An 11112-nucleotide genomic window follows, 5' to 3' on the forward strand; every position below is an offset into this window, starting at 1 on the left:
AAATATAGGGGGTAATAAATGCATGTTAATGATACAGAGAGTTTGGAAAGGACGGGTGGTGGTGATTGTAGAACTCAATAAATGTAACAAATTTCACTGAATTGTACACCAGAAATTGTTGAATTGGTATAAGCTTTGATCCTGCATTCTCAACAACAACAAATAAAATGAAGTATTCAAAACTTCTTTGGGGCTTGTTTGTTATTTTCTCTTGCGCCCATGTCCTTTGTTGCTGCGTGGTCATCTTAGAGCCATGCCAGCGGGCACGCGTGGGGGAGGGGGGGAGGCGGGGCTTGTGCTCCTCTCAGAGGAAGTGGGGAAAACTGCCATTGCAAGTTACTGAGGTCTGGAGGCTTCCTGAGCACTTGAGGCCAGGTTTGCTTCTCATTCTCCTTAGAGCTCATGAAAATAAACAGCAGACATTCCAAATAACGTGGACATCGTGAGTCACCTGGGGCTAAAGCGTGCAACCTAAACATACGTGCTGCTGTTGTTATTTGTTATTCTAGTTGATTCTTTCTCGTGACAAAACTGTTCGCTGAGTAGAAGTGACGGTTTTATCCGTTTTGCAAGGCTGGGGTCTGACGGCAGCAGATTTCCAGGTCTGCCTTCCCAGGTGTCTCTGGCTGAGGTCAAATCCCCAGTATTTCTGATATGAGCTCACAAAATTGTTTGCATGACCAGGAGCTCCCGAAACTTAAAATAGATGTGTGTTTATAAATGCAGGGGGTCAGGGAGGATCTCTTCTGGGATTTTAACATAGCTATCTTCTAGTACATTCCAACTCAAGACTATCATGTGTGCCAAAGTAGAGCGATGCTTCATAGATTTTTAATGGCTGGGTTTTAGGAAGTAGATCATTAAGCTTTACCTCCATGGTGCCTGTGGGTGCCCTTTAACCTCTAAGCATTTGGTTAGCAGTTGAGGACTAAACTGTACCACACAAGGATGTGTTAAGTATATTAGAACATTTAGAAGCAACCAATGTTTGAGACTTTAGAAAACCATACACGTGTCTAAGGCAAGATATATGCTCCGAAATACCTGTGGAAAATCCTACATTTTTTACCTCAATCTTCTGCCTGGCTTCTCACCTAAGAATAGCACGATGGTATATATTTTTTTTCCATAGTTAAAAAGATTCACTGTATATATGTATGCCAGAACGTCCTGATCTAATCTGAGATTTTAAAAAGTACATTAATGATCACCTCACAGGAACAAGCCGGGTTGCACTAGGTACAATGGCTTCCACTGCAGCTCTCAGTTCCTAAGTTGGAAGCAGCTTCCCCAGGGTTCACCTAAAAGCCACTGTGACCACATTCTCTAAACAAGGAGAACTAATAATAGGCTTGGCTTTAGCTTGAAGCTTCTCCTGCCATTGAGTAATTTTCCAATGCCATATACTTAGCTCTTGTTACAACTTCATTATGCATAATTCTTTTAGAATAGGATCATCACAACGATGCTTATAACAAACTCAGCAACCATTTAAAGATAGTCTCTGAAGACATGCATGTGGATAAGCAGGGATATAGAATCTGCATTCAATTTAAGAACCACAGAAGAAAACTCAGAATGAACATATCTTTCTTTTGAAAACAGTATTTTAGTTTATCCTAGACTGAACCAAGATTGACACAAACACTGCATTTTTCAGATTTTTAAGAAAAACAAATAGTAGCCTTTTAAGGCAGGATGCCCAGAAGCTGCATGATCTAATACAATGCGAGGAGTGATTCAAGGGAGACCACAGTTTATTGGATTGCTACCCCCTCAAATGGGCCTTGGGAGATGAGAGCCTCTACAGGGGTCCATGCTCCTCTTTCACACAGGTTCACAGGACCGTCTCCCAATTCAGGAGTGACAGACACCTACTGAGAGAGTTTGCAATAATATTTTTAAATTGGCAGATGCTGATTCAACCATACCGAGTGTATTGTCTGTTATAGAATCTTGGATAGGTATTTCATCATATAATTAGGCCAATGTATCACAGACAAAGTTGGATATAAAGGATAACTATTCAAGCACCACTGACTCACTGCCATTGAATCAATTCTGACTTAGAGGAATCCAATAAGAAAGAGTAGAGCTGCCCCCTGTAGGTGTCTGAGACTAACTCTTTACTGAGTAGAAAGCTTCTCTTTCTCCGGAGGAGCAACTGGTGGCTTCAAACTTCTGACCTTGTAGTTATCAGCCTAAATGAGCACCAGAGTATATGAAAATGTAAGTCTAGTCATCTACTGTACATGTACATAAAGTTGAACAAAATGAAGAACCTTATAAGAAATCAAATTATGATTTTATTTATCACCAAAAGAATAAATGTGTCCACAATTCATTTTCCTTTACAGACAGGATCCTCATATGAAGTTGCGTCTCTTTCTAATTTCCTCAAGCAATATTACTTTCTATCACCACTTGTGAAAGATAAGCAGATATGTCTTTTATTCTCATTATACGCTTCTATTTTGCGGTTTATGTATTTCCATTTCTGATTAAATTCTGACAGATATTGTAATGAATGGTATGAATTAATTTGACAGCTGAGAATGATGGGCGATGACTGAAGACATCTTAATATTTGAGAATCCACATTCTTGACTCCCTTGACTCATAAATGTGTCTATAAATATTGTATAAAACAACAAATAATGTGGGTTGTATATAATAGGGAATCCTATTGAGCACTAGGGTAATTGTATTTATATTGATAATTGTATTCAATATCATAAGTCCAAAATTATTTTTGAACAAAATTTACAGCTTAGATGCTTTGTCAACAGTTTTCGGCAGATGAATCATCTTTTTAAACAAAACTCTATAATAATATAAGGATAAATAAATAACAGATGAGATAATCAGTAAGTAAGCATATGTAAGAGGAATGAATATTTAAATATATTATGTGATCACATACACATTATTTAACTGCAAGTAATTAATGGAACTTCCTGTTAACAATAAAATATGCAAATGCATGTCCTCCTCTTTCACAACTGCACTGACATCAACAGAGAGCCGGTTTCCTTTCAAGGCCTCAACTGACACATTTGAAACGATTAAGGGAGAATGACAACAATGGAATTTGAAACTGGAGAGTGTCAAGTGAAAAGATAACTCATAACTGATTTATCAGCCCTGTGAAAGCTGAAATCTAGGTCAACACTGGGAAAATCAACACATAATTAAGTTTGAACCATAAACCCCTCACAATACTAAGAAATTGGCCACACCGGTTACCTTGTGAAGTAGGGCTATAGCTGGGCCTGAAAATAAGGTCTGATGCAGACTAAAAAAGCGCTGGCTCTTACATTCCTTCCATCAATCCATGCAGTGGAGATGTTATATTTTCACTTGTTAGAAAAAGACACAAGGGTTAACTATGGATAAATTAAGAAGTAACCAACATATTAAAGTGTTAATAATCATACTTCAGGTGCAAGAGGCTATGTGTAAAGGTTTTAATTCTATAATCCTTGGTGTGTACATGTAACATATTTAAAGAAAAGTTTGGAATGTGGCTACTGCCCAATATTCACAAATTCTGGCTTAATGATAGAAGTCCGGATAATGTCTTGTGTAGCATAGTCTGGTGGTATAGTGGTTATGTGTTGGGCTGCTAACCTCCAGATCAGCAGTTTGAAATGACCAGATCATCTATGGAGAGAGAGAAAGCGTTCTACTTGATTGTAGCCTCGCCGCAGCGGGGGCAGTTCTACCCTGTGTTACTTAGTCATGTGAGTTGGAATTGATTCCATGGCTGCTTTTTTTTTTTTTTTTTTTTAACTGTCTCGTGTGGCAATCTTAAAATAGCCTTCAATGAGGAATAACTTAAGAAACTTATTACTCAAGACCACAAGTTTATGTTTTGATCAATGAGATTTTCAAAAATTTGACACACAACAATCTGGGTGGTAATTAAGAATTGAATATACTATTCAGGTAGTTAAAAATAAACATATAGAGTGACATTAAAAGAAGAGAAACTCACCAAAATAAGAGGGGGGAAAAAGAAAGATTTTGGAAATCTCAAAACTACTTAAAGTTAGAACCATTTTGTTTGTTTATTGTAAATGTGAGTCCTCGGTTATGCTTGGGAATTTTTATATAACAATAGCATTGGCTGCATGCATAACCTTTTGAGAATTTATGGCATGACGCATTTTATCCAAACACTGTAGGTTGTTCACACATCCAAAGCCCTTAACCCGGCCCGCTGCTGTTGTGTCCCTTCCCCTCGCCGACAGGGCTTTTGAGACCGTAACTCGACTAAAGCAGATGGGCCTCGTCTTTCTCCCTCAGAACAGCTGGTGAATTCAAACCAACAACCTCGCATTTAGCATCCCAACAGGTATCCCAACTTTAGAATATCTGGAAGTTTCAACCAATATTCTACCCCTAAAAGCTGTAGGAAAGTCGAATCTCCAGGTCTTACCACTGTATATCTCTGAAATTGTGGTTGTTAGTTGTTCTGTGAAGCGTCACCTCACACTCCCCTCAACCTCATGTGGACAGAGTAGGATTTTCAAGGTGGTAACTTTTGAGAAGCAGTTTGCTCAGCCTGTTACCAAAGGCTCCACTGGCTCTCTTTGAGCAACCAAACTTTGGACTAGTGATCAAGTCCGTCAATGTTTCTATTGCACAGCGATTTCACGCATAAAATTAGAAAGATAGTGATACCTATGTTATAAACTTGCATACATTTTATACCTACAAATAAATGTATAACTTAATTTATATATTTTATATATGTCATTAAATTATATATATTTTAAATTTAATATATGCATGTTTGTACTTAAAAATTATACTTAAAAATAAATGATGTGTATATTTTTATAAATTAAACCTACATTAGAAGTCTAATTCCATTTTAATGGAATTTCAAAATTCCAAGTTTTCCATGAAAATGGACTTAAATGCTAATTTCAGTTGTGTATTTATAACACTTGGATATACATGCATATAGGTACAATGCTTGAAACCTAGTATGTGCTCACTATACATTTCTTCTTCAATATGCTTACCATATGGGTTTATTTTACTCAATATAATGATCAAATCATCACTTTGCGTAGGTCTAATTTCCTTATTCATTATTAGATTTACTATTCAGGTTAAGGATATTTTGTAATTTTCTTTCTGGTGGTACTCCATCCAAAAGGACACCAATGATGACTCAAGACAGATCCCAAAATTAACAATTTGAAAATTGATTTTAAAACTTAGTATCCTTGGTAATTCAGCTTTAGTGAATATAAATGGCATGCCAAATGTTTTTCTAATTGGAGAATTTCTTAAATTGAAGAGTTCATTCCAGATGATCTGGGATGAGATCATATATTTGAAAGTGGATCGATGAAAATATTATTTCTCTTTAGGAACCTGTATTTGATGTTTGAATCAGTAAAACAGAATTCCTATCAGAAACCCAGCGCATATGAACATCACCTGAGCATACTCACAGTGGGATAGCTTGAAGGCAGAGTCCTGTGGTATATTAAAGAATCATTTAAGAAGTAGTTAATAGTGAATAGCCAGTGCGGGTTTTTTTAATAGGAATTAAATGAGATAGTTTTTATAAAGCATCTTACAAAGACAGTACCATCACTATGGCCTTTAGTTATCCTTCAGACCTGAAACTGAACATCTCATGACTCAATTTTCAAACAAATAGTAGGTTTATAAGGTGAACAATAACCCCAGTGAAGAAGTCACTTGCTCCTTACAAACATGAACCATTTCAGATGAGTAAAGGAAACGTTTTCCCAAGGAAAAAGTTCAGAATGCAAGAAGAATTAGGGGGAAAGGAGGAGTAGAAACTGTAAATAAAGGGAGGACTTGAGATAAGCCATATTACTTTGTAGACATTACATTCAGTGACATAAAATAAATTGTGTATTGATTATTCAATAGAGAATTGCTTTGCTCTGTAAACTTTACCACAGTTAAGTTAAACAAAATGTTTCCTCAAATATTTGTTATTGTTGTTAGGTGCATCGAGTCTGTTCTAACTCTTCGTGACCCTTTGTACAATGAAGGAAACTTTATCCAGTCCTGCACCATGCTCAAAATCGTTGTTATGTTAGAGGTCAATCCATCTCCTTGAGAAACTTCCTGTTTCTGTGGCCCTTACACTTCCCAAGCACCGTGTCCTTTCCTAGGAACTTAGTCTCTCCTGATACTGTGTCCAAATACGCGAAACGAAGTCACCTCATTTTCATTATTCAGGGGCTTTCGGACTGCTTTTCTTCCAGAACACATTTGTTTCTTCTTTTGGCAGTTCGTGTACTCTCATATTCTTTGCCAGAACCACAATTCAAATACATCTAGTCTTCTTCGGTCTTCCTTATTCAATGTCCAACTCTCATAAACATCTGAGGCAACTGAGAGTATCACGAGATGGGTCCGAAAAGTAACATCCTTGCTCTTCAATTCTTTGACTAACTCTTGTGCAGGAAATTTATCCAAAGAAATGAGACATTTTAGTTCTTGACTGCTGCTTCCAAGAGCATTGATTGTGAATTCAAGATGAAATATTTGACAGCTTCAATCTTTTCTGCCCTTATTGTGATATTACCCACTGGTCAAATTGTGAGGATTTTTGTGTTCTTTACATTGACTTATGATGCACATTGAAGAATGAAATCCTTGATCTTTATCAACAAGTGCTTCAGCTCTGCCTCACTTTAGGCAAACAAGGTATTGTCATTTGCATATAGATGGTTGTTAGTAAGACTTCCTCCAATCCTGATGTCATGTCCTTCTCCGTATAGTCCAGTTTCTGGGATTATTTGCTTAGCATAATGATTGTATAAGTATGTTGAAAGGATACAAGCCAGATGCACACCTTTCCTGATTTTGAACCATGCATTAGTCCCTTGTTCAGAATGTATGACTAATTGCCCTTGCTCCATATAAAGGTCCCCATTAGCACAATAATCTGTTCTGGAATTCCCATTGTTCTTGAGACTATCCATAATTTATTATGATCCACTCAGTTGAATGCCGTTGCATGGTCAATAAGACACAAGTAAGCATCTTTCTGATATTCTCTGCTTTCAACCAAGATCCATCTGATAGTTGCAGTAATATCCCGTTTCATGTTCTCTTCTGAATCCAGTCTCAGTGTCCAGAAGCCCCCTGTCAATGTCAAATGTTATTGGATGATCTTCAGCAAAATTTTACTTACATGTGATTATCAATGCTATTGTTTTATAATTTGAGCATTCTGTTGGGTCATCTTTCTTTGGAATGAGTACAAATATAGATTTCATTCATTCATTTTGCCAAATAGCTGTCTTCCAAATTTCTGAGCATTGACAACAAGTGTCTCATTGCTTCATTAGCTTGTTGAAACATTTCAATTGGTATTCCATCAATGCCTGGGGCCTTGTTTTATATTAATGCCTCAGTTCAGCTTAGACTTCTTCCTTAATGCCATTGGTTCTCAATCGTATGGTACCTCATGAAATGGTTGAATGTTGACCAGTTCTGTTTGGTACAATAACTGTGTATAGTCCTTACATTTTCTTTTGATGCTTCCTGCATTGCTAAATATTTCCCACGTTGTTGTTGTTGCTGTTAGGTGTCATCAGGTTAGCTCTCACCCATAGGCACCTTATGCACCATAAAATAAAGCACTGACCAATCAGGGGCCATCCTCACAGCTGTGCCTATGCTTGAGACTCCTGTTGCAGCCGCTGTGTAAACACATATCCCTCAGACTTCCTTATATTGGCTGTCTGCTACCCTGTGTAGCAAGATGTCCTTCACCAGGACTGCTCTTTCCTGACAACATATTCCAAGTATGTAAGACAAAGTCTGGCCATCCTTCCTTCTATGGGGCATCTTTGCCATATTTCTTTCAAGACAAATAAGTTTGTCCTTTTAGCAAACCATGGAATCTTCCTAATGCAACTCAAAAATTGAAGGTTTTTCTTCAGTCCTTTCAGCTTCAGATATGCTGAGTGTGTTTGTCCTTTTGAGTTTTCCAATTCTTGGTCTTAGCACATTTCTTCATAAAGACTTTACATTAAAATACTTCACATAGTTTGCTCTCAATAAATCTGTGGCATCCAATAAACCCTAACATCCATCAAAGAAATGTAACATTTTAGATACTTTTCATGTTCACAATAATTAGTGTGAAAAAACCTTAATATTTGCCTCAAAATCCCTTTATGTAAAAAAGGTATTTTAAATAAATAGCTCCAATATTGATTGGACTAAATAAGACTCATCAGACTAAATTCCACATAAGACTAAATTCATTCCTCAATATTCCTTAGATTATAGGATGTCTTCTTTCAAAACATGAATGCTATTAGGTGCTGTTAAATCGATTTTAACTCACATTTACATGTACAAAGACCATATGTACGCCAGAAACAGTGCCTGCTTCTGCATCATTCTCATCATAGCTATTTTTTAATTGATTAGGATATATATATAAAATCATCCCATAGTTCAATCACACCCAGCAAAATTGTACACTCGCAACCACAGTCAGTTTTTAAAAATTCTTTCCCTATTTGGATCCCTTGAGATCATCCCCTCCACCCCACCCCTACCGGTGTGCCCCCCTCCCACCAAAGCCCTTATTCCATTTGCTGACTAAGTTCATCGAACCTGGTTTTCATGCACCAGAAAATGAGAAAACATACACTGCAACCTCAAGAGGGTGACCTCCAATGATGTAGCACTTTTGAGGTACCTCCTAATCTGTATAATCAACAACCAAAGAAAACAATACAACCCCCAAATCCATATAATTTAGAAAACACATCAGGTCCAGTGAGCATCATAGGGTAAATCTGCTGACAAGTTTTAACTGCTTAAGTCAGGCTTATGCCTTTGACCTTCTGTACTCAACTCTCCATAGAACTCTGGTTAGTAATCACTTTCCTTCTGTCCCTCAATTGTGACTAGAGAGAGTTCAGTGGAGGCTTATTTCCTATATAAGATTTTTACCCAAAAAAGCAGCCATCTAAGTGAGATGTGATTTAGGTCCACATGGAAGAAGCATCCTCAGTCCCTGAAGGACTGTGAAGCATATGATCTGAAGTCGAAGGGAAGGATGAGTATCAGCCGAGCATCTTAGAATCTGGTTTACAGAAGGCTACGGATGACAGTGGGAGCCCAGGGTTCATTGGTGGAACTATGCAATTGTTATATTTGCGCCAACTGTTGGAGCCACTGTGTCAATCCATTTTGTGGAGAGACTTCCTCTTTTTGGTTGCCCTTCTGCTTTACCGAGCATGATGTTCTTTTGCAGGTACAGCTCTCTCATGATAACATGTACATATACTTTGAGATGTACATGAATAGTCCCTACTAAGTATGTTCCTGTTTATTAATTTGTTTCTTGAAGTGTAAGATTCACTGTCATGAGCCAAAAATTATTTACATGCATGTTTATAAACTAAAAAGAAATATTGATGATTACTACTTTTTAGTACAAATTCTACAAACTAAATATGTCAAGGTGCGACTTGTTTGGAAAATTTAGATAGAAAACTATATGTTTGATATTTTTGATATCTAGCAAGTTTAGAGAAAATACAAAAAACAATCGTATTAAACATTCACTAGTCCACATTATTTGCAACATATCAAAGTTTCACATAGATAGAACTTCTAAAAAACATTTCTAGGATTGTATGATAAGTATGATTTTGAGAAAGATAAATTGACCTGCCTTCTACTCTCTCCAAATTGGTTTTATTTGAGTAAGGCAGATTTTAGAAGTTATCTACTTACTATTAATGATGGCATCTGAAATCGCCGAGTGGAACTCGTTTTTGCTTGCAATCCCACCAAGCTAATCAGATAATCATTTCATATGAAAGACTATTCAAAAAAAACTTTTAATAGAGCTATTTCAGTGAATGACCTTGTATGACACCGTTTAATAATTATTTATTTTCCATATCTAAGCTTGAGAATACATGTTTATGTATTTTTTTGAATAAACATGTATTCAAAGATTTTTAAAGTGATTTGCAAAGTTGAGTTCAGCAAGTTGAACAAGAGTAGAAGTTAATCATTTTTCTATTCAAAACTATATAGATGATACTGGTTGTAGTATACAACTAGATATCAATACATATATACCAATTCATAAATATTTTATATATTATTATTTCATTTCAAATATGATTTTGCCACCAAAATTTACACTATCTGTTTTAAATTCAGCTATATATTTTCATAAATTAGGCTCTATTTTATTTCATTAAACAAATATAAAACAAATTCAAAAATGAACTCAAGAAATTATACTCATATCTCCGCAAGATTGAAACACAGGTAGGTCTCAAGGGGCTTTGCGCTTCCTTTTAACAAGGAAAAGGAAGAGCATGACAGAACATGAAGCACTGCTTAAACACTGAAATTGGGAACTGTTACATTGAACCACAAAGGAATCTTAATTCCACTCCAATGTCCTTTTTAGATGGTGATAGCAGGATTGATGCTCACATCTTCAAATTATATCAATACTTGCATTATAAACTAATACTTAACAATAAATACTCTGAGTTCTATTCTAAAATTGAATCACATAACTAATGATATCAATGGCAGAAGCATAAATTCACCCCTGGAAAAATACCTTGACAATAGCAGTGTGTGATAGAAAATAGACTGCTGAAGCATTAGCTTCTGTATTAGGAGGTCACTTCAAAACAATGTTAATAAAAATCACTTTATCTAGCCTCTAACACATTTTGATGTGCCATTAAAACTACTCATTTTATTTTGTAGAATAAATATAATTTTCTTTCATAATTGAAGCTGAATAAAAACTAACCAGCTCTCCTTTAGAGATTAGACTACAATGTCACGCTTTCATAGTATTCCTGTTGCTATGGCTTTGTACAATTCATAACCAAATCTTGTGAACTAGAGATGCTTAACATGATATACATTTACAGGGTTCACAGATCATTACAAAAGAATAGGAAACTCATCTGTAAAAGTCTTTCATCTATGTAATATCAGATTCACTCTATTTTAGGTAAAAATGGTTTGCATGGAAATAATGCTTGCAAAATAATTTGCACCCTTTAGGATGACCCTGAGGTTACACTGAAAGCAACATAT

The sequence above is a fragment of the Echinops telfairi genome, unplaced genomic scaffold (genome assembly GCF_000313985.2).
Source record: "Echinops telfairi isolate 266 unplaced genomic scaffold, ASM31398v2 ScPeMD7_3533;HRSCAF=4204_0, whole genome shotgun sequence".
In the NCBI taxonomy this organism is placed as follows: Eukaryota; Metazoa; Chordata; class Mammalia; order Afrosoricida; family Tenrecidae; genus Echinops; species Echinops telfairi.